This window comes from Eurosta solidaginis, chromosome 5 (assembly GCF_040869045.1).
Source record: "Eurosta solidaginis isolate ZX-2024a chromosome 5, ASM4086904v1, whole genome shotgun sequence".
NCBI classification, from domain to species: domain Eukaryota; kingdom Metazoa; phylum Arthropoda; class Insecta; order Diptera; family Tephritidae; genus Eurosta; species Eurosta solidaginis.
This window is the reverse complement of record NC_090323.1, coordinates 38344032-38367866: the sequence shown is the minus strand read 5'-3', so window position 1 is coordinate 38367866 and position 23835 is coordinate 38344032. Positions and strand designations below refer to the sequence as shown.

The 23835-nt window shown below is 38.4% G+C and overlaps 1 protein-coding gene across 11 annotated transcripts in view; it reads left to right on the top strand.

Moving 5' to 3' along the window:
- The window catches only part of LOC137233618 (venom dipeptidyl peptidase 4-like), a 411237-nt gene that overhangs the window by 94638 nt on the left and 292764 nt on the right, over window positions 1-23835 (top strand). The window contains exon 1 of one of the 11 annotated variants that reach the window (XM_067756795.1): window positions 1320-1738. The exons of the other annotated variants lie outside the window; for them this stretch is intronic. The gene's annotated coding sequence lies outside the window, so the exon portion shown is untranslated. Of the gene's footprint in view, window positions 1-1319; window positions 1739-23835 lie in introns of those variants that run through there. 11 annotated transcript variants of the gene reach the window in all.

Sequence of the window (23835 nt, the reverse complement as noted above, 5' to 3'; positions counted from 1 at the left end):
TTCCGGTTCTTGCTGCCACTTTTATGTCTCCTGCCACACGCCCGCCTTACTATTTTCCTAGTTCGTTTTCACTTATTAACAACTTTCACATTCTGTCCTTGCTTGCCTTAGTTGACCTTCTTTCTTTTCTTGGCATGATGTGTTGAGCTTACATACTTTGAATAAATGTTTGGCTGTGTGTGTGTTTTGTGGGAAATTAGGTAATTCTAATGACTATAATTAGGCTAATAAATTACTAGTTTGCTTGTTGTTTATTGCGCGCGTAGTTAAAACTGAGTGAGTGAGTTTTTCGTGATCTGTCTAGTCTTAAGAAGGATTAAAATTGCAGTAATTTATACGAAAGTATACTGAGAAAAATTTAGTGCTTGATCTTTCAATTCGTCTTACAAAAATGAGTTAGAAAATAAAACCATATAACAGTTCGATAAAAAGAGCATAAAGACTGCTAGCTTTTCATGTACTGAGTTTTGATTTCGTAACCACCTGCATTCATACTAGTCCAATATCACTGATCGAGTTCTGTTGAGGCATAAAAACACATTGAGTATATGAGCAAAGGGAATATCAACGAAAAAATGCAATACTTTCCGCAAAGACATTTAATGGCATATTGTTATGGTGCCATTTCGAAAACCGCCACGTCATCATCATCAGGCAACTTCGTAATGTTTATTTATTTCAACAGGTTTCACCGGGGATCGAACCGCGGTCAAACTGCTGAAATCACAATCGCCTAACCATTGGGCTATTGTGTTGTATTTGCTTTCGTGGCTTATTTCAGTTTTATCCCATTTTCACGCTCATTTCGTAATGTTTATTTATTTCGACAGGTTTCACCGGGAATCGAACAAAAATGCCTGATGATGATGACGTGGCGGTTTTCGAAATGGTACCATCGCAATAAATATAAGAAAATAAAATAAAATAAAATAAAATAGAATAAAATAAAATTCAACCAACATAAAATGAATAAGTAAAATAAAGTAAAATAAAATGAAATTAAATAACAAAAAATGAAATAAAATAAAATAAAATAAAATAAAACAAAATAAAATTAAAAAAAATGAAATAAATAAAATAAAGTAAAATAGAACAAAGTAAAATAATATAAAATAAAATAAATTAAAATAAAATACAGTAAGATAAGATAAAATAAAATAAAGTAAAATAAAACAAAATAAAATAATATAAAGTAAAATAAAGTAAAATAAAAATGAAATAAAGAAATAAAAAATTAAATAAACTCAAAATGAAAAAAAAAAAAAAATTAAAATTAAGCTAATAAAAATTATATTAAATTAAATAGTATTAAATAAAATAAAGACATAACGTAAAGAAAAAAAAACAAATAAATAAAAAAAAAATGAAATAGGTAAAAAATAATAAGGTAACACACAAAAGGTAAAATAAAATAAACTAAAACAGAATAACCTTTAAAAAATATAATATAATAAAAAAATGTATTAAAAAAATAAAAAAAATAAAAAAAATGAAAGAAATGAAAATAAAAAGTATAATAAACTAAAAAAAAATAAGATAAAATAGTTTCGTTGAGCTGCTTGTTTAAACTTGCTGGCTCTCGACTATCATATTGGGAACTCGTCTATTCGAGAGGATCAATTATCGCTGCCGCTAGCTGTATTATATGGTTTTAAATTCAAGATGTGCCAGCTTACAGTTCCGTGCTTAATTACGGCAGCAACGTCGTCTACCAAAGTGAAAAGAAAAGGCTTTTCAGGTATGTATAAGGGATAAGACTGTCACACATAGAATTCTAGAGGTTGGGACCCAACAACGATCCCTGGACTGCTTTATCTGTTATCCTTAGCATTCTCTGGCCTTGAAATGTTTTGTGCGTGAGCTAGCGTGGTAGTCTCCTAATTTCGGGGGAGGTCTTTGCGGAAACCATACTGCAGGTGAGACCGTTCTCCGCCATATTCAATAGCTGCTATCTATCGTTGCTTTATGATACCTTCAATCATTTTTCGCCTGTGTCGAGCATGTATAATGGTCGGAAATTTTACTAAGTTTACTACATGGAAACAATCAACTTATTATTGGATATTTTTAGGCGCCCAATTAAATCTTTGGCGATCTAGTTATAGGTACACGTTTCTTCACAATCATGGGCTCAGATTGCCCTGTTATTTTATTGGATTCAGTCTGATTTATTCCAAATTTTTGCAGTAATCTCAAACTTAGATGCATACAGAAAATGTGATCCATCTGACTAACTGCATAGACCTATCTGTGTAATTTAATCTTTGTTTATACGACATAGTTGTGCAAGCTTTTACTTTTGCTGGAATGGCCAGAGATTTAAATTTTGATCATGAATATCTTACATAAATATTTTCAATTTCGTTTGCGCAGTTAAGGATTCTTAATTTCATTTTCTTCACTCTCACAATTTTATATTTATTTTGTTTTTACATTTTTATTGGCGCACTTACTTCTTTGCATTGTTGACACTCAGCAAAGATGAAAGTGCAGATGGTACTGGTCGGTTTACGTGTAGTGAGTCGAAAGTCGTGGAATGTGAAGATTGTGTCTACTATGGGTGCGTTGTTTATTGTTGTTGGTTTGCAAGTATTTGTGTTACAATTTGCATGAAATTGTAAATTTTATTATTCCGCAATTTTATTGCTTCGCTGTTTTTTATTGTCATTTAAAATGCTACTCACAATAACAGCATTCAGCAGCATAAGGCGGAGGTGAAGAAACAACAACAAGATGATATGCGCCAGCATGAAAAAAATGTAAAAGGTGACAGAAATTACGTAACATAAGCTGGCATGAATAAAAATTAAGTGGAAAATGCATTTGCATAGAGGTATGGACTGCTTACTTAAGATTGTCGTTATTTTACTGGAATTGTGTTTGTTTGAGGTAGAATTTGGGAGGTCTGCATTTATTACTGGTAGAGCTGCGATGTTCAAAAAAAAAGAACAAAATTTAAAACACTGCAGCATGGATTAAGAAGTTGGAATATAAACATAACAACTGGTTGCATACGTACTGATGTCAAGGGAACTTTATAAGTTTCTTCAAATATGTTCTTTCTCATGCCCATCAGGAGAGTTTATCTCAGGAAGAAGATTCTTGCTAAGTTTTGTATAGTTTTAGAAAGCGATGTTTTTACAAGAATATCGGACATTAAGCTACTGCATATAAGCATTGTCGGTGTATATAAGCTACGGTCTACCGTAAAGTCCCTATCGAAACCGACCAGGCACAACGACAAAATAACCATCGCTTTTAGCGATAAAGTATTATCGTGTGCGAAAAAATACGTCAGCGCTTTCTGCCGACAATATTTAATGCATTCTACGGTTGACAAAGCCAACAGACGCGCACATAAGCATAAACACAGCGCGTCCCCTATTACCATCATCGTGAAAGAGCTTGAAATGGCACAGGCATACTTAACGAACGAAACGATATCATTTCGTTACGATAATCAACGCTAATAAACGAAACGAAGTCACTTTGTTTCGTTTATTAACGTTAAGATCGTCAAATTAACGTTAATTTGACGTTCTTAACGTTAATAAACGAAACGAAGTGACTTCGTTTCGTTTATTAGCGTTGATTATCGTAACGAAATGATATCGTTTCGTTCGTTAAGCATGCCTGAAATGGCATCGTTCATGCTAAACCATCTAAAGCAGTAGTCCCAGACGATATAGCCATGCTAAATTCCTTCATCGGCAAAGTTATCATAAAATTGTTTTTTTTTTTTTTTTTGGATATTTTCTCAAATTTTATTGTTTAAATTAGTACTTTTAGTTACCCACAAATAGCATACTTTCTTTTGCAAAAGTGAACATTTTTTGAATTCTTCGCCATCTTCTTCTTTAAATTAAATTTAAATTTAATTTTGTACAAGTATTATTCAACTTTTGAACGTGTTCTTGTTGTATTTTAATAGCTTTTTTGTGTAACTAATACATTAATAATTATCGATAATAATTTATCACTTGATTGAGTTATAGTTTAGATTACAACCCATTTTGTGTACTATATACAAACATACATACATATGCACGTGTGTATGTTATCTCTTAATATAGTTAAAATAGCCTTATCAACGCTAATTTATTTCTTCCATAATATCTCAATAAAATGTAGTAAATTTTAATTAGACAAGTAATAAATTTGTCTCTAAATCTGAGATATTTTACTTATCAATGTTATTTATGAAGAGTTGTAAAATTTCAACTAAAGATAAGAAATGGTGTAAAAAGTATTAGTAAATAATTACATATTGTGACGAATATTAGCAACACTAAGGGATACTATCATCTCTAAGCCAACATTAAGCAGTGACTTGTATGCACATAAATAAATCAATCATTATGTCTATACATATGTCCATACAAGTAACGGAGAGCAACGCACAAACACATGCATATATCTGAGATACTACGAAAAGTAGGCAATAATTTGTGCAAGTATCACTCACATATACACGCGTATATGAGAAGCTATAAACGTAGTTATAGCTGCTAACTAACTAGTAAATTGTAAAAATAGAACCGCCTAGAAATATGCCAACGAGGAAACCAAACAGTATAAAAGCAGCAACAGTTGAGGCATGACGAATCAGTTTGATTTAAGCAAGCTATCAGTTGCGAATTATGAGTGTTATTTTTAAGTAGTCTAATAAAGACCATTTTTGCATTATTCAATATTTTAGTTATTTATTCAACAGTATAGTGATTCGAACGTTAGCAGAAGATTTGGAATAAGCGGAAATGTCATCCCAACTGGAATCGCAGGAGAACCGTATAACAGCCAAGATTGAAGCACGGGAAACACAGATTTCATCACTGGAAGAACAAAAGACAAATATAATGTCTCAGATGGCAGAACAGAAGACATATATGGTATCCCAAATGGAATCAGAGGAGACACACATATCCGAAATGTCGTCACAAATAACATCCAGGATTGAAACACAGGAGGCACGTATATCCGAAATGTCGTCACAAATAGCATCCAGGATTGAAGGACAGGAGGCACGTATATCCGAAATGTCGGGACAAATTTCAGCACAGATATCACCACAGATCTCTGCACAACTAGAAGCCCGTATGGACGAAAAAATAATGCAGTTTGAGAACAAAATCGATGCTGAGGTAGATGATTTAAAAGGTCGTATACAGGAGCTGCAACTAATCGCCCAGTTGTTTCAGCAAACAATACGAAGGTAAAAACTCCATCATTTGACGGCTCTGTTCCTTTCCAAGTATTTAAACTCCAGTTTGATAAGACCGCAGAAGTGAACAACTGCAATGCGGATGATAAAGTAGCTACACTGATCATGGCATTGAAAGGGCCTGCAGCTGAGGCCTTACAAACCATTCCAGAGGGCGAACGGAACTGTTACGAAGCATTGATCGGCGCTCTAGAGAGACGATACGGAACTGAGCATAGGAGACAGATATACCAAATGGAGTTGCTGAACCCCTTCGAGAGGCCTGGTGAAACATTGCAAGAGTTTGCGTTAATTGTTGAAAGGCTGGCACATTTAGCGAATGCGGACGCACCCGTGGAATATACCGAAAGGGTAAAAATCCAGAGCTTTATTAATGGAATACCGGATATCGAAACGAAGCGAGCGAACTACGCAAACCCAAAACCTACATTCACAGAAACGGTATCATATGCTCTGATTCAGAAAACAGCATCGATTCTGTGTAAGCCAGCGTTCAAAGCACGCCGTGTGGAGTTTGAAAGGTCAGACTGGGTGAACACAATATTGGAGGCACTGAAAGGGTCGCAAAAGCGGAGTGAAAGAGTTATCAAATGCTTCAAATGCGGGAAGCCCGGTCACATTGCACGTATTTGCGATCTTGATCCTAGTGGTTGCAACAGCATGGGTGGTCTTAATTACAAATTTGTAGGGGATGAGCAAGAGCGAGTAAGATGTAGAGATCGAGAGCTATCTCCAGCTATTGAATGTTCTGTGATATATGTGTCGCAAATTGGAAGAAAATCAAGTAGTCTTACCCTCAGAGGGAATGCGGATGGCAAAGAACGTGTACTGACTGTAGATACGGGCGCATCCCATTCCTTGATTCGATCTGATTTGGTCAAAAGGACAGTAAAGCCATTACCTGGAGCAAGGTTGCGTACGGTCACTGGCGAGTATAACCAAGTCCTGGGAGAAGTGATCTGTGAAATCTTAATTGGGAAGGTCATGGTTCTACACAAATTTGTTGTGGCGGGGATCGTTGGGAGTGGACTTCTTAGTTGACCATGACATCAGAATCGATATGCGGAGAAGGATTATGCGCTCTGAGAACCAGGATGTGCCACTTAACTTCAGTTTGGAGAATGGGTTCAGCAGTAAGCGAGTGCTCCCTTAGTGTTGCTAATATTCGTCACAATATAAATGGCTAACGCTATTTTATTTATAGTAGGCCCATTTCACGGAATGAAAAGTTTCTGAAATATTATCTTTGTCAAAGGGGTACCTCTGTACCGAATTTCAAGCGAATCGTCCCATAAATTGGATTTTTTGGAATAGTTCGGCTCCTGGTTCATTTGTCGGAACGAAAAGTTTCTCAAATATTATCTTTGCCAAAGGGGTTCCTCTGTACCAAATGTCAAGCGAATCGCCCCATAAATTAGATTTTATGGAATACTTCGGCTCCTGGTGCATTTGTCGGAGCGAAAAGTTTCTCCAATATTCATCCAAATCACGCAATCCATCGTAGACTGTTTTTCGGGATTCGTAACATTCGAATTCGTAACATTGCTACAATGGATTGCGTGATTGGGCTGTTTGTTTTAAATATTTTTCGCGTTTCGTAAATTTTCTCCGTTGGCAAGAACTTGTAGAAAATTTCAAATAAACGTCAAAAGTTTACGTTCCGAGTGAATTCAGTGATCCCACTGTACGAATTTCGAATTTACTTATTTACATTCGGAGACGTTCGGAAACACGGTCGAATTGCATGATAGCAACTTCGTAACTTTCCCGAAAAAACAGTCTACGAAGGATTGCGTGATTCGGCTGATTATCCTTGTCAAAGGGGTACCTCTGTATCGAATTTCAAGCGAATCGCCCCATAAATTCGATTTTTTGGAATAGTTCAGCTCCTGGTTCATTTGTCGGAACCAAAAGTTTCTCAAATATTCAGGGCTGTCATGGAATCCAATTGTTGTCGGAATCGGATTTAGAAACGCCAAAAAAAGTGCTTTGGTGTCATGAAATCCAATTTTATCGGTTTAATGTTCGAATTGGAATTAGTGTCGGTTTTAGGTGTCACAGAATCGATTTTGCTATCGGAAACAAACCAATCAGTTAAATGCCATTGGATTTAAATTTTTCATAGTTATTATACTCAGTTGAGCAGAGCTCACAGAGTATATTAAGTTTGATTGGATAACGGTTGGTTGTACATATATAAAGGAATCGAGATAGATATAGACTTCCATATATCAAAATAATCAGGATCGAAAAAAAATTTGATTGAGCCATGTCCGTCCGTCCGTTCGTCCGTTAACACGATAACTTGAGTAAATTTTGAGGTATCTTGATGAAATTTGGTATGTAGGCTCCTGAGCACTCATCTCAGATCGCTATTTAAAATGAACGATATCGTACTATAACCACGCCCACTTTTTCGATATCGAAAATTTCGAAAAACCGAAAAATTGCGATAATTCATTACCAAAGACAGATAAAGCGACGAAACTTTGTAGATGAGTTGAACTTATGACTCAGAATAGAAAATTAGTAAAATTTTGGATAATGGGCGTGGCAACGCCCACTTTTAAAAGAAGGTAATCTAAAACTTTTGCAAGCTGTAATTTGTCAGCTGTTGAAGATATCATGATGAAATTTGGCACGAACGTTACTCCTATTTCTGTATGTGCGCTAAATATAAATTAGAAAAATCGGATGAATAACACGCCCACTTAAAAAAAAAACATTTCTTTAAGTAAAATTTTAACAAAAAATTTAATATCTTTACAGAATTTAAGTAAATTATGTCAAAATTCAACTCCAGTAATGATATGGGGCAACAAAATACAAAAATAAAAGAAAATTTCAAATGGGCGTGGCTCCGCCCTTTTTCATTTAATTTGTCCAGGATACTTTTAACGCCAAAAGTCGAACAAAAATTAACCAATCCTTTTGAAATTTGGTAGGGGCATAGATTTTATGACGTTAACTATTTTCTGTGAAAATGGGCGACATCGGTTGATGCCACGCCCAGTTTTTATACACAGTCGTCCGTCTGTCCTTCCGCATGGCCGTTAACACGATAACTTGAGCAAAAATCGACATATCTTTAATGAACTTAGTTCACGTGCTAACTTGAACTCACTTTATCTTGGTATGAAAAATGAACGAAATCTGACTATGACCACGCCCACTTTTTCGATATCGAAAATTACGAAAAATGAAAAAATGCCATAATTCTATACCAAATACGAAAAAAAGCATGAAACATGGTAAGGTAATTGGATTGTTTTATTGACGCGAAATATAACTTTAGAAAAAACTTTATAAAATGGTTGTGACACCTACCATATTAAGTAGAAGAAAATGAAAAATTCTACAGGGCGAAATAAAAAACCCTTAAAATCTTGGCAGGTATTACATATATAAATAAATTAGCTGTATCCAACAGATGATGTTCTGGGTCAGCCTGGTCCACATTTTGGTCGATATCTGGAAAACGCCTTCACACCACTCCCTTTTAAAACTCTCGTTAATACCTTTAATTTGATACCCATATCGTACAAACAAATTCTAGGGTCACCCCTGCTCCACCTTTATGGCGATATCTCGAAACGGCGTCCACATATGGAACTAAGGATTACTCCCTTTTAAAATACTCATAAACACCTTTCTTTTGATACCCATATTGTACAAACAAATTCTAGGGTTACCCCTGGTCCACCTTTATGGCGATATATCGAAACCGCGTCCACCTATGGAACTAAGGATTACTCCCTTTTAAAATACTCATTAGCACCTTTCATTTGATACCCATATCGTGCAAACGCGTTCTATAGTCACCCCTGGTCCACCTTTATGGTGATATCTCGAAAAGGCGACCACCTATACAACAACCACCACTCCCTTTTAAAATCCTCATTAATACCTTTAATTTGATATCCATATCGTACAAACACATTCTAGAGTCACCCCTGGTCCACTTTTATGGCGAAATTTCGAAACGGCATCCACCTATAGAACTAAGGCCCACTCCCTTTTAAAATACTCATTAACACCTTTCTTTTGATACCCATATTGTACAAACAAATTCTAGGGTCACCCCTGGTCCACCTTTATGGCGATATCTCGAAACGGCGTCCACCTATGGAAATAAGGATTACTCCCTTTTAAAATACTCATTAACACCTTTCATTTGATACCCATATCATACAAACGCATTCTAGAGTCACCCCTGGTCCACCTTTATGACGATATCTCGAAACGGCGTCCACCTATAGAACTACGGCCCACTCCCTTTTAAAATACTCATTAACACCTTTCGTTTGATGCCCATATTGTGCAAGCGCATTCTAGAGTCACCCCTGGTCCATCTTTGCGGCGATATCTCGAAAAGGCGTCCATCTATAGAACTTAGGTCCACGCCATTTTAAAATACTCATTAATACCTTTCATTTGATACCCATATCGTACAAACGCATTCTAGAGTCACCCCTGGTCCACCTTTATGACGATATCTCGAAACGGCGTCCACCTATAGAACTACGGCCCACTCCCTTTTAAAATACTCATTAACACCTTTCGTTTGATGCCCATATTGTGCAAGCGCATTCTAGAGTCACCCCTGGTCCATCTTTGCGGCGATATCTCGAAAAGGCGTCCATCTATAGAACTTAGGTCCACGCCATTTTAAAATACTCATTAATACCTTTCATTTGATACCCATATCGTACAAACGCATTCTAGAGTCAACCCTGATCCACCTTTATGGCTATATCCCTAAATGGCGTCCACCTATAGAACTATGGTGCACTCCCTCATAAAATACTCTTTAATGCCTTTCATTTGATACACATGTCATACAAACACATTCCAGGGTTTCCCTCGGTTCATTTTCCTACATGGTTATTTTCCCTTATGTTGTCACCATAGCTCTCAACTGAGTATGTAATGTTCGGTTACACCCGAACTTAACCTTCCTTACTGGTTTTTCTCTTGAAGTTGAATATTTTCAAAAAATGTAAGTAAGTAAAGTTTTATTTTATAAAAATAAATATAAATTTACATATGTATATTTTCATTCATAACAGGGGAAAGCAGAAAAATTCTATGCAAAACAGTATTTTCATTGAATGTATGGACAAACATCCAGATATTGCGAAGGGCTTCACGAAGCATCTAAATCGTTGACACCGTGCTTCTACTAACTTCACGTGAAGTTAGCGTGCCACCCTGTATTTTCTAAAATATGGCCACGGCAAATTTTTTTGTTTCACGGCTAAATTACGGCAAATTCACGGCAATTTTCCCAATAGGTAATTTTTTTCCACGTAAAAGTTGTCTTGCCAACTTCAGAGAGGTCTTCTACTACCTACACTCATGCTAGAATCCTTGCCAGCTGATCTTTGATAGGATCGTTCAGCTAAAAATCGTAACGTACCTGCTAGTTGCAGCACTGGCAGAACTTTCGAGCAAGTTAAGCGTGCGTCCTTAAATGGTGTCCAATATCATTAGGAAAGCCTCTTTGTTTATGCGATAGTATGCAATTCAAATGCAAATACGCTTTAAATACATATTTAGAAACCCACATTAAGAAATATTTCTGGCAACTCAAATGGATTGCTGCGATCCCTCAAAATTTTCCTTTTGATCTTCTCGTAACTTTTTTCTTCCAATAACATAAATGCTACAACTGCTGATGCCATTTTGATGTCAATAAATTTGCTAATTTCTGTTTAGATGCACAAAACAATTATTTTATAAAATTTTGCAAAAAAAATTAACACAAAAATTGCCGGTGCACAGATAACACTGCAAAACAGCTGATTCGAACATCGCTTTTATTTACATTCGAAAAGAGCAAAACCAATACGGTTTTATGACACCAATTTAAATCAATATTGGTTTGTAATTCCGACAAAACGCAAAACCGACTTGGCTTCCATGACAGCCCTGATTGTTTTTGTAAGGGAGGTACCTCTGTACCAAATTTCAAGCGAATCGCACTATAAATAAGATTTTTTGGATTAGGTCGGTTCCGCATCCATTTCCCGGACAAACATTATTAATCCAAAGCATCCTGAAACCCTCTTGAGTACACATACAAAGTGTGATCAAAATCAGTCCAGTTGTTTAGGAGAAATTCAGTCACAAGCACACGTACAGAAGAACTATTTGTATTAAGATCTATTCAAAATTATGCAAATTTTTCTTCATTGCAGTCTGACCGAATTCTATCGGATCAACCTGTCTTGTTTGAATTTTCTTTCTGTAAGCCTTATTTAATCTGAAAAGGCTTTGCGGAATTTATTTGCTCGCATTAGCGAAACCACCAAGATCTAATTGATTTAAAGAATTTTCGTAAATATTTCCTTGGAAATTGCTGAGGGTTGCCCGATAGACTTTCATTTCTTTTCAATGGACCACCAATATTTCCTCCTTAGTATTAAATTGTGGCACACTTATACATAGTTTAAACCCATGCCAAACCCAAACTCGCATATTCCAAAACTGATATTAATGGCTTTAAAACTGAGTTTGGGGCCGTCTTTGAAATGTTTGTTAAAGACATCTCTAATAAGCTTTTTAAATCTTTGAAGCTATTCTCTTAGTAAGACGTCTTTTGGCTCTTGAAATAAAACAGGAAAAGGCGTATACGACATACAACTATAAATCAATACTTGAAATAGTATAGTTGAAACAGTAAGTACAAAAAAAAAAAAACACTAAAAATAAGACCAAAACATTAATTTTCAATATTGCCTAACACACCTACAGTAAAAAAAGCTCGATGGAAGAACAAATCTTGTTCAGTTGAACAAAAAAAAAAATTGGCGCAAGGTCATTGATACTAGTGTCTTTTTTATCAAAAAAAAATTTATATAAACTACAATAAAATAAAACACATGAAATGTTCGTATAGTCCAGTGTAAGGCTTATGCTCATCAATGTAGACAACAACTGCTGCGACTGACTTACGAGGACATTTGTTTTATAGCAAATTGTCATCAGATATTTTGATCTACTTGTTCTTTTAGTTATTGTAATTACTAATTTTTTTAATGTTTTCGTTGCTTAAAAAATAAGTTTTCTTGCTTTGCTCATGTTTACATGTGTTTGCTCCGTTGGTGGCGTAAGAATACTAGTTTAAATTCTGCATAATACTTAGTTGACTCTTACAGCCTGATTCTAATGTGGTAACAACTTTCTTCTGGCGGCGGCCGTGGTGTGATGGTAGCGTGCTCCGCCTATCACACCGTATGCCCTGGGTTTGCACCCCGGGCAAAGCAACATCAAAATTTTAGAAATAAGGTTTTTCAATTAGAAGACAGTTTTTCTAAGCGGGGTCGCCCCTCGGCAGTGTTTGGCAAGCGCTCCGGGTGTATTTCTGCCATGAAAAGCTCTCAATGAAAACTCATCTGCCTTGCAGATGCCGTTCGGAGTCGGCATAAAACATGTAGGTCCCGTCCGGCCAATTTGTAGGGAAAATCAAGAGGAGCACGACGCAAATTGGAAGAGAAGCTCGGCCTTAGACCTCTTCGGAGGTTATCACGCCTTACATTTATTTATTTTTTTTATTAACAACTTTCTTCACCACGGCAACTTTCTTCATGTGGTAACTTTTGTACCCTTTTGGTATTCTGCCCACGAAAGTAGCCGGATAATTGTTTACCCACTAAAATAGGTGGTAACATCGATGTAACCACACAAAAGCTGTTGTTTAGAAAAAGGCAGTACTGAAAAATAAAGAATTGTGAGCGAAAATAAGTAAACATAATAGTAAACAAGTAAGGAAGGTTAAGTTCGGGTGTAACCGAACATTACATACTCAGTTGAGAGCTATGGTGACAACATAAGGGAAAATAACCATGTAGGAAAATGAGCCGAGAGTAATCCTGGAATGTGTTTGTATGACATTTGTATCAAATGGAAGGTATTAAAGAGTATTTATGAGGTAGTCGGCCATAGTTCTATAGGTGGACGCCATTTAGGGATATCGCCATAAAGGTGGATTAGGGTTGACTCTAGAATTTGTTTGTACGATATGGGATGAAAGGGGTTAATGAACATTTTAAAAGGGAGTGGGCCTTAGTTCTATAGGTGGACGCCTTTTCGAGATATCGCCATTAAGGTGGACCAGGGGTGACTCTAGAATGTGTTTGTACGATATGAGTATCAAATTAAAGGTATTAATGAGGGTTTTAAAAGGGAGTGGTGGTAGTTGTATAGGTGGTCGCCTTTTCGAGATATCGGCATAAAGGTGGACCAGGGGTGACTATAGAATGCGTTTGTACAATATGGGTATCAAACGAAAGGTGTTAATGAGTATTTCAAAAGGGCGTGGGGCTTAGTTATATAGTATATTAAAGGGGAGTTATCCTTAGTTCCATAGGTGGACGCCGTTTCGAGATATCGCCATAAAGGTGGACCAGGGGTGACCCTAGAATTTGTTTGTACGATATGGGTATCAAATGAAAGGGGTTAGTGAGCATTTTAAAAGGGAGTGGGCCTTAGTTCTATAGGTGGACGCCTTTTCGAGCAATCGCCATAAAGGTGGACCAGGGTAACTCTAGAATGTGTTTGTACGATATCGGTATCAAATTAAAGGTATTAATGAGGGTTTTAAAAGGGAGTGGTGGTAGTTGTATAGGTGGTCGCCTTTTCGAGATATCGCCATAAAGGTGGGCCAGGGGTAACTCTAGAATATGTTTGTACGATATGGGTATCAAATGAAAGGTGTTAATGAGTATTTTAAAAGGGCGTGCGGCTTAGTTCAATAGGTGAACGCCTTTTCGATATATCGCCATAAAGGTGGACCAGGGGTGACTCTAGAATGTGTTTGTACAATATGGGTATCAAATTAAAGGTATTAATGCGGCTTTTAAAAGGGAGTGGTGGTAGTTGTATATGTGAAGGCGTTTTCCAGATATTGATCAAAATGTGGACCAGGGTGACCCAGAACATCATTTGTTGGATACTGCTTGTTTAAGCTTCACTAGCCACTCTATTGTGCCTACGGAGGGCAACTTACTGGCTGGGTTGGCTACTTACGCCTTTTTATCACCTTTCACTAAATAATCAACGCGGCACACGATTTTCAATAATAAAAAGGTTTATAATATTTATTTAATATTAATCCGTTCACAAATTAACTTTATTTAGAAGAATACCTTTCTTGGGTTAAACTTCAAAATGCACAAATCGAATTAACAAGAGTTTAGGGAGTAGAAAAAAAACATATAGCTTTCACCGCGCGCTCAACGATAACTGCCCTCACTCCGTTTTGCTGCTGACGGTTGAGCCTTTGGTTTTTTACTTCTTTACGTATGTATATGTACATATGTATACTTAGGGTACGTACATGACAGAGAAGCGGTATTCTTCCAATTTAATTTAATAGATTTTACATTAGGGCGTTCGAATTTATGATATAAAAATTTTTAGGTGAGTATAAATTTACAGGTGAGTATGAGTTTAAGGTAAGTATATGTATATATGTATTTTATTTCATAAAATTAGTTCATTGGCTATCTATACATACCTATATGAATAGTTAATTTTATAGAATTCAGGTAAGTATAAGAGTATATGTATATATAAAAATTCGAAAATGATCATATTTAAAATTCGATTAAATTTTCTTCCTCCATGTCTTCAACATGGCGCCGGGCCTGCGAAGTGGACGAATGCAGGAGTTCTTTAAGCTGATCGAGCGTACTCTTCGCTTGGTTGACTAACTTCCTCAGATTACGTGGGTTGGCGCTGCGGCTCTGTAAGCGCGCCGCTGGTCGTTAAATTGCACGCTGCCTGGTTCTTCCACGTCGATCATCACGCCTATGGCGTGTGGGTGGTGGTGTCGGACGTCGATTGCGTGTTGCTGTTGCAATATTAGGCCGATGCAACAGCGTGTGATGAGCTCTGCCACAGTGGCGGCAACTGCCGGTGGAAGTGCACGTCCCTGTGGTGTGAGATGTGGCTAAGCAGTTTATGCAGTAGCGATGGACGCGTGCAGACTCATATCGCTCTGCTGGAGTCATGGCCAAAAACGCATGGCAATGGCGCAAAGAGTGGGGGCGACAACACAGCCTGCATTTTCCGCGCTCCATTATGCGCTCTGTGGAGAAATTTGAGAGAAAAGAGAAAAAAAAGAAAACGAAAACAGAGGAATTAGCTGTGATATTAAAAGAGAAGGGTGGCAAGGGGATTTGGAGGGATAGGGCACAGGACGTGTGTGAGAGGGGGGCTATGCCATGGGTAATAAACATATTTTTGTAATGTTGCGCCTAATTGTGCCGTTCTGGGTGTGAATGTCGACGACGCGAACATTCTCGTCAGGGCCTACGTGTAGGTTTGAAATTCGACCTAGTCGCCATTCGTTGGGAGGCAGAAGGTCGTCTTTGATGACGACTAGGTCACCTACCTTGACGTTGGGTTCTCGTGCCTTCCATTTTTGACGCTTATGCAATTCCTTTAAATATTCATTTTTCCAGCGATTGCTGAATTGATGGTGAAGGACTTTCAGTTTTTGCCATCGGTGGAGGAGGCTAAGATTGTCGGGATTGGGTTCTGGGAGAGATAGCAGGGGGGCTCCCCGCAAAAAGTGGCCTGGGGTCAAGACGAGTAAATCATGGGGGTCTTCGGACATTGGAGAGAGCGGTCTAGAATTGAGGACCGCTTCAATGCGAACTAGAAGTGTCGAGAACTCTTCAAACGAGAATTTATGGTTTCCGGCAACTTTGTGGAAGTGTATTTTGAAGCTCTTCACTGCTGCTTCCCAGAGACCACCCATGTGAGGAGCGTAAGGGGGGATGAACTGCCAAGAGAGGCCATGCAGAGCGTATTTGTCGGCTATGTCCGAGGCGGCTTCACTTAGAAAAGACGATAGTTCTTTCTGAATTGCTCGTTGAGCCCCGACGAACGTTTTTCCATTATCTGACATCATCTTATGAGGCAGGCCGCGGCGACCGGCAAAGCGAGCAAAAGCGGCTCTAAATGCTTCCGTGGTTAGGTCCGAACAAGCTTCTAGGTGAATAGCCTTGGTAGAGAAGCAGACAAACACACAGACGTAAGCCTTTGTGTGGGAGGCTCGACGTAGTGGGGATGTTTTGACGAGAAACGGGCCGGCAAAATCGACACCGGTTGTGTGAAAGGGTAAGGTATATGTCGTCCTTTCCGCTGGTAGAGCAGCCATTATCTGCGACTTCATCTTTTGCTTGTACACCGTACATGGTTTGCAATTAGAAATACAGGATTTTATTTTGAGCTTTAATCTAGGGATGTAGTATTCTTGTTGTACCATTCGGACCATGAGTTGTTTTTCTGCATGGAGAAGCGTTGAGTGTAAGAAATTGAGAAACAGTATGCAGAACCTGGAAGTTTCCGGAATTATTATAGGGTAACGCTCGTTGTCGCTCATAGGGGCCTTACTGAGCCGCCCATTCACGCGTAGGAGGCCCTTGGCGTCGAGCATAGGATTCAGGGATAAGAGAGAGCTTTTTTTACTTATGGGTTTAGATGCTTTTAATAGTGAAATCGTGTCTCCATAATGCATTTGTTGCGCTTGGAGGATAAGCCGTTCCTTTGTGTGTGTGATTTCCGCGTGAGAAACCGAGCTTGTCGGGGGGATTGGGAGTCCTTTTGCCTTATGAATGAAGCGGTAGACGAATGACATTACGCGCAGCGCACGAGCATAGGAGGAGAAGCGTTCCAGCAAATCGATGCTTTCAGTGGTGTGAAGAGTGACGATTGGTTTCTGTTCTAGGGGGGGTGTCGGCTTAGGCGTGGAGTTTGGCCAGAACTGAGAGGGTTTGGCTAACCATTCGGGTCCGTTCCACCATAGTGGGCAGTCGACTAAGTCTTGGGGCCGAAATCCTCGAGTTGCTAGATCAGCTGGGTTGTCCTTGCTGGCTACATGCTTCCAAGTCGCGTTGTTTACATTTTTGATGACCTGAGAGGTGCGGTTTGCAACGTAGGTTTTCCACATATGGGGTGGCTTTTCTAGCCATGCTAACACTATCGAAGAATCCGTCCATAATGTTAGTTCGTGAGGTGGTAGTTTTAGCTGAAGTCGAACTTGTTTTATTAATTTAGAGAGAAGAACTGCTCCGCAAAGTTCCAGTCGAGGGAGACTGACCGTTTGTAAGGGAGCGACTTTACTTTTCGCCACAAGCAGGTGACAAGCGTATACGTTTGGAGATTGCTGTGTTCTTATGTATACACAGGCGCAGAAAGCTTTTTCAGAGGCGTCTGAGAAACCGTGTAATTGAGTGGGTATGTCGGGGGAGAGTTGAACCCAACGGGGAATTTTTATGTCGCTTATTGCCGTGAGGTTTTCGTGAAAAACCGTCCATTTTTGAAGAGCGCCGGCTTTTACTTCTTCATCCCAGTCAGTTCCCTCCATCCATAGTAGCTGCAGTAGGATTTTTGCTGTGATCATAATTGGCGATAGCCATCCTGCCGGGTCGAAAAGTTTCGCTACCGCCGACAGAATTTGCCTTTTCGTTCGCGAATTATTCGACGGACTGGGGTCGTAGGAGTACGTGAAGGAATCTGTAAGGGCATTCCATCTTATTCCAAGCGTTTTGGTGGAGCTGGAGTCCTGGAATTTGAGGAAATCTATGTCCAAGAGATCTGAGTGGGATATGCCTTCGAGTAGTTTTGGGTGATTGGCCGTTATTTTTCTGAGAGGGAATCCTCCCGATTTGAGCGCTTCGATGACTTGGGTCATGGAGTCGAGTGTGGACTGTATTTCATATCCGCCGGTGAGTATGTCATCTACATATGTTTCATGCAGAAGTACATTGTTGGCTAGCGGGTATTCTTCTTTTGTGTCTTCTGCTAATTGGCGGAGTGTTCTAATCGCGAGGTACGGTGAGCAGTTGACACCAAAGGTGACTGTTTTTAACTTGAAATCTTCAAGCTTGGAGTTAGAAGCTCTACGAAAGAGGATTCGTTGATAATCTTGATCTTCTGGGTAGACGATAATTTGGCGGTACATTTTTTCTATGTCACCGCTGAAAACAAATTTATAGAGGCGCCACTGTAGGATTATCAGCATTAAATCATTTTGAAGTGTGGGGCCGGTGTGTAATATGTCATTCAATGAGTTTCCGGAGTGAGTTGGTTTGGAGGCATTGAAGACTACTCGTACTTTTGTGGTTTTACTATCGGGTTTTATAACCGCGTGGTGAGGCAAATAGAAGGAGAAGTATTTACCTTTGTTAATAACTTCGTGAGGTGAAGTTGGCTCCATGTGGTCCAGAGTTAAGTATTTTTCTAATACTTCCGAGTACTTTTCTCTTAACTCTGGTTTTTTCTCTAGGGTTCTTTCTACGCTGATGTATTGCTGCTGGGCTGCGGGTCGAGAGTGGCCGAGAGCTATAGTTTCGGGAAAACCTTGTTTGAAGGGGAGTTTGACCATGTATCTACCGTCTCCTTTCCGAACGGTGGTTTTTTTGTACAGCTCTCCGCAAAATGTATCATCGTCTATTATGGGTGAGGAAGTTGTAACCTCTTCTTGTTCCCAGAATCTTTTGAGCAGTTCATTTAGAGAATTATCTGGATTATCAATTACGTGGGTGGAGAATGCCGAAATTTGTTCGTCAACCGGACCACTTAGTATCCATCCAAATATTGTTTGTTGTGCGATAAGGGTTCCTGCCACGTTAGTTTCCAGGCCGTTTAGCAGAATTTGAGGGGTTACATCACTACCAAGCACCATGTCAATTCTTGCTGGGGAGAAGCAATTGGGGTCTGCCAGAGATAGTGAAGAGAACTTCTGGAAGTCCACGTTTTTGGCTTTGAATGATGGTAAGAAGTGATTTAATTGCTGCAGGATTATCGCATGAGTTGGGATTTGAGTTGCTAAGTCGTCTGAGCAAATAGTCATCAGACAAGTCTTATTTGAATTTTGGACTACGCGCCCGCCCATCCCTGATATTTGGTAACTGTTTTTTTGTGTGGGTAGACCCAGTAGCTTTTGTATACGAGAGGACAGAAAGGTTTTTTCGGAGCCTTGGTCTATTAGTGCGCGGAGTTTGAATATTTCTCCTCGGTGGAGAATGGGAACCATTGCGGTTGGCAGTAAGGTTTTTTCCTTGCTGCTAGCGAAGTGAGAGTGAACATTATTCTCATTTTGAGAGGTTGAGGAGGCTTGATTTTGTGCTGCCTTAGTTTGGAGCTTCGCGGCTTGTGCGGAGGTAGAGGGGGCCTCGTTGATGTTTAACTCTTGAGGTTTAACCCTTGTTTGGTTATTACGTGACGAGGGACGATGATTGTTGGAGTTGACCGATGAAGTGGTCTGATAGTGGAGGAGAGAGTGGTGTCTCTTTTGGCAATATACACATTTGAAGTTGCTCTTGCACTCGGACTCCAGATGAGAAAATGCTAAGCAGTTTTTGCAATAATGATTTTGTTTAACAAAATTGTTCCGCTCCGCGACACTGAGTTGTTTGAATTTTATGCAATTCATCATAGAATGATTCGAATTGCACAATTTACAGGATGCCTGTCGAGTCGATTCGCTATGATATGAGTGGGACTTGTTTTTGAAGTTGTTCGACTGATTTTGGGGTGTTGAAGCTCGGTTGTTGAAGCTCGCATTTGGGTGGCGAGGTTTGCTTGGCCGATACGTACCGAGCCGTTCAACTACTTCATAGCGCGTCGTTAGGAACTTGTCCATTTCAGACCAGAGTGGGAGTTCTTTCCTGGACTCTAGTGATTGTTCCCATAAGGCGAGAGTTTCATTGGGGAGCTTAGAGGCGCATAAATATATAAGGATGGGATCCCAGTTGTTGGTGGGGACATTGTTTAAATTTAGAGTTGAGATGCAGTTATTTATCGTGGTTTGGATCTCTTGGATCCTTTCACCATTTTCATAAAACACGGGCTGCATATTAAATAGAGTCTTTAACTGACTGTCTACGCGAATTCTACGATTCTCGTATCTGGACTTGAGTGCCCCCCAGGCTAGTTCGAAATTTTGATCGTTGAGGGGATATTTTTGGATGATTACGGCCGCTTTACCACGGGTTTTTTGTCTCAAGTGGTACAGTTTTTGTGCAGGGGATAATTTGGGGTGGTTTATGTAAACCGCTGTAAACATGTCCCTAAATGACGGCCATGTTTCGTAGCCCCCGTGGAACACTTCAGTATCGCATGCAGGAACTTTGAGATAGGGTTCAGACCTGGGCATTATCAGTGGCACCATGGGTTGTCCTTGGCTGATGGGGTTCGGCTCCAGTTGCGCGAGCAGCTCGTTCATCCTGGTCCTTGTGTTCAGTGTGGTCTCCATCACTTTGTCATAATTTTCGTCCAGTGTTGACAGGGCGCTGGCATCTGTGACGTTCATATGTGCTGCTTCGTATGACCGTTCTACTGCGATTACGAGTCTGTTGAGTTCCTCCATATATGTCTGCAAACCGGGTTTAGTGTGATCGGCCTCAGAGATATTCCACCATTTGTCGCATATCCTGTCGAGTTTTCCTATTTCGAAAAGGGATTTCCTCAAGAATTCTTCTTCTTCTGTCTGGGACCTGCTCCGAGTCTTGGTACCTTTGGGTAGAGCTAGTTTCTCTGTTTTGTCGTCAGTCATTCCGATGCCGAGGGTTTATGCTCAAAATACAAACTAGTTGCGAGCCTCTTTGATTTGGGAGGTCAAAGCTAATGTTCGCTTATGCGACAGGAAGTGTATCAGAGGTACACGAGAGGGTATTTTCGAGGTGTGTATTTGGAGTACACAAAAAATATTACGATGCGAAAGCTTTTTTATTATATAAAATATATTGAGGAATATATTTCTATAATTGTTTTAGGGGTTGGGGTTTATTTTAAAAAGATTAATACAAAATGTTTCCTTCGCTTTTATGTGTTTTTGTCCCACTGTATTTTTGATACAAATTTTATTTGCTGTGGCCCACTGTGGGGATTTTGTCAGCGGCACTTATTTCGGTGACTATATATATGTGTATGTACAAGTATATTGGTGCACTTAATTGCTGTTAACGGGGGTGGGCTCGTGCACTTGGCTCAGCGCTTCTGAGTCCAAGTGTATGTGCGTATATTTGTATGTTACAGTTATTGAGTTGAGCGAAATTGCTATGCTAATGGTGGTGAGGTTATGCACTTGTCTCAGCGCTTCTGAGCACAAATGAATATATGTAATATATATGCGTATACAGCTTATGTAGTTTAACGGAGGTAGAATTATGCACTTGTCTCAGCGCTTCTGAGTACAAGAAAAAATATGTAAGTAAATGATTTTTTTTTTTTTCTTTTGAGGCTAATGAGGCAAGAGTGTTATTAGGCGAATATTATTGAACCGAATTTAAGTCTTTGGTAAATGCCTGCATACATATGTAAGTATGCAAAAATTTTGGCTGTTGTTGGGCTAGACTGATGTGAAAAACCAACGGAGAATATGTGTACGGGTGAGTTAATAATTTGTTGAGGTAAATAAGGGGTTTTTAATAGTTTCTTTTCAGGGGCATTCAAGGGAAGGCAAACGGGGTATATACGTGGTTTATATATGTATATACATATATATGTAAGTATTTGAAACTGTGTGATTTATATATCTTAGCGGATTATAGAGGCTTGCGTTGGGGGATTAAGAGATTTTTTTGTTTTTTTGAGTTTATATTTTATATAGCAAATATGAGAACATGAGAGGTTTCTCGAGAAATGCTTTAGAGGTCCGCTAGGTTATATAAATCTGTGTATGTGTAGTAGGAAAATTTTTTTTTCTGCACTTACTTTTTGCCTGGGATACCTTCTATTTACCGTACGCTGCTGTTCCGAGATTTTTCTGGTGTTGGTAATGGGGAAATGCTGCTAGTGCTGTTAACGGATCCGCTGCTTGTGTGGATAGCGGGTTATTCTGTCTGTGCTGGTAACTTTTCCTGCTTCTTGTGGACTGTACCTTCCGCTCGGCTGTTCGATGATTAAAAAAAATTTTCTGATTTTTATTTTATTTTTTCAGGTTCGGTACCCTCTTTGATTGCCACTTTTAAAATTTCAGATTTTTGTGTTGGGCTCACTAACCTCTTTTGAACGCACTGAGCACGCTAATATTATTTATTTTTAGCTCTTTTAAAGAATTTTGCAATTTTTTGATTATTTTTTTCGTTTTTATATTAACTCACTTTAAACGTATTATTGTTGTGCGAGTTTTTACTGAGCACCTTACCCTTACTTTCTTTGTATTTTCAGGTTTTCACGGGCACCCTATTTTTATTTTCTGGTTTTTTATGAGCACCTTATTTTTATGTTTTCAGGTTTTCACAAGCCCATTTATGTTTCTATATTGTATATCTCAGGCTTTTTCGGAGCACCTTATTAAAATATTTTCTTTATATTTTTAGGTTTTGACCGTGCACCTTATTTTTTATTTTCAGGTTGTACGAGCACTTTATTAAAAATATTTTCCTTTTATTTTCCGGTTTTGGTGTACCCTTTTTTCCTATTTTAGGTTTTTTCGAAGACCGCACTTCAGATATTTTTCGTAGCACCTTATTGTTTAATATAAAATTTGCTTTTGTTTTTCAGATTTCTTAACATAGCGTTTTGGTTTTCTTTATCAATTTAAAATTTGCTTTTTCTTTTTCAGATTTATTGGTATTCCGCAGCACTTAAATTTTTTGGGCACTTTTTCATGTTTTCGGAGCACCTTAGTGTTTAATATAAAATTTGCTTTTCTTTTTCCGATTTTTCGACACCGCTTTTTCCAGTTTTATATTCTTCAGCACTTTAGTTTTTTGGCACTTTTCGCTTATTTTCAGCTTTTTTCTTTTAAAAATGTTCCCTTAGAGCAAACTATAGCCTTTTCTAGTGCTTCGTTTTTTTTTTTTGTTTAAATTTATATTTCCACTTTGGCTGGCGAGAGGACCATGTTTAAGCTTCACTAGCCACTCTATTGTGCCTACGGAGGGCAACTTACTGGCTGGGTTGGCTACTTACGCCTTTTTATCACCTTTCACTAAATAATCAACGCGGCACACGATTTTCAATAATAAAAAGGTTTATAATATTTATTTAATATTAATCCGTTCACAAATTAACTTTATTTAGAAGAATACCTTTCTTGGGTTAAACTTCAAAATGCACAAATCGAATTAACAAGAGTTTAGGGAGTAGAAAAAGAAACATATAGCTTTCACCGCGCGCTCAACGATAACTGCCCTCACTCCGTTTTGCTGCTGACGGTTGAGCCTTTGGTTTTTTACTTCTTTACGTATATATATGTACATATGTATACTTAGGGTACGTACATGACAGAGAAGCGGTATTCTTCCAATTTAATTTAATAGATTTTACATTAGGGCGTTCGAATTTATGATATAAAAATTTTTAGGTGAGTATAAATTTACAGGTGAGTATGAGTTTAAGGTAAGTATATGTATATATGTATTTTATTTCATAAAATTAGTTCATTGGCTATCTATACATACCTATATGAATAGTTAATTTTATAGAATTCAGGTAAGTATAAGAGTATATGTATATATAAAAATTCGAAAATGATCATATTTAAAATTCGATTAAATTTTCTTCCTCCATGTCTTCAACACTGCTAATTTATTTATATATATAATACCACGAACAGTATTCCTGCCAAGATTTCAAGGGTTTTTATTTCG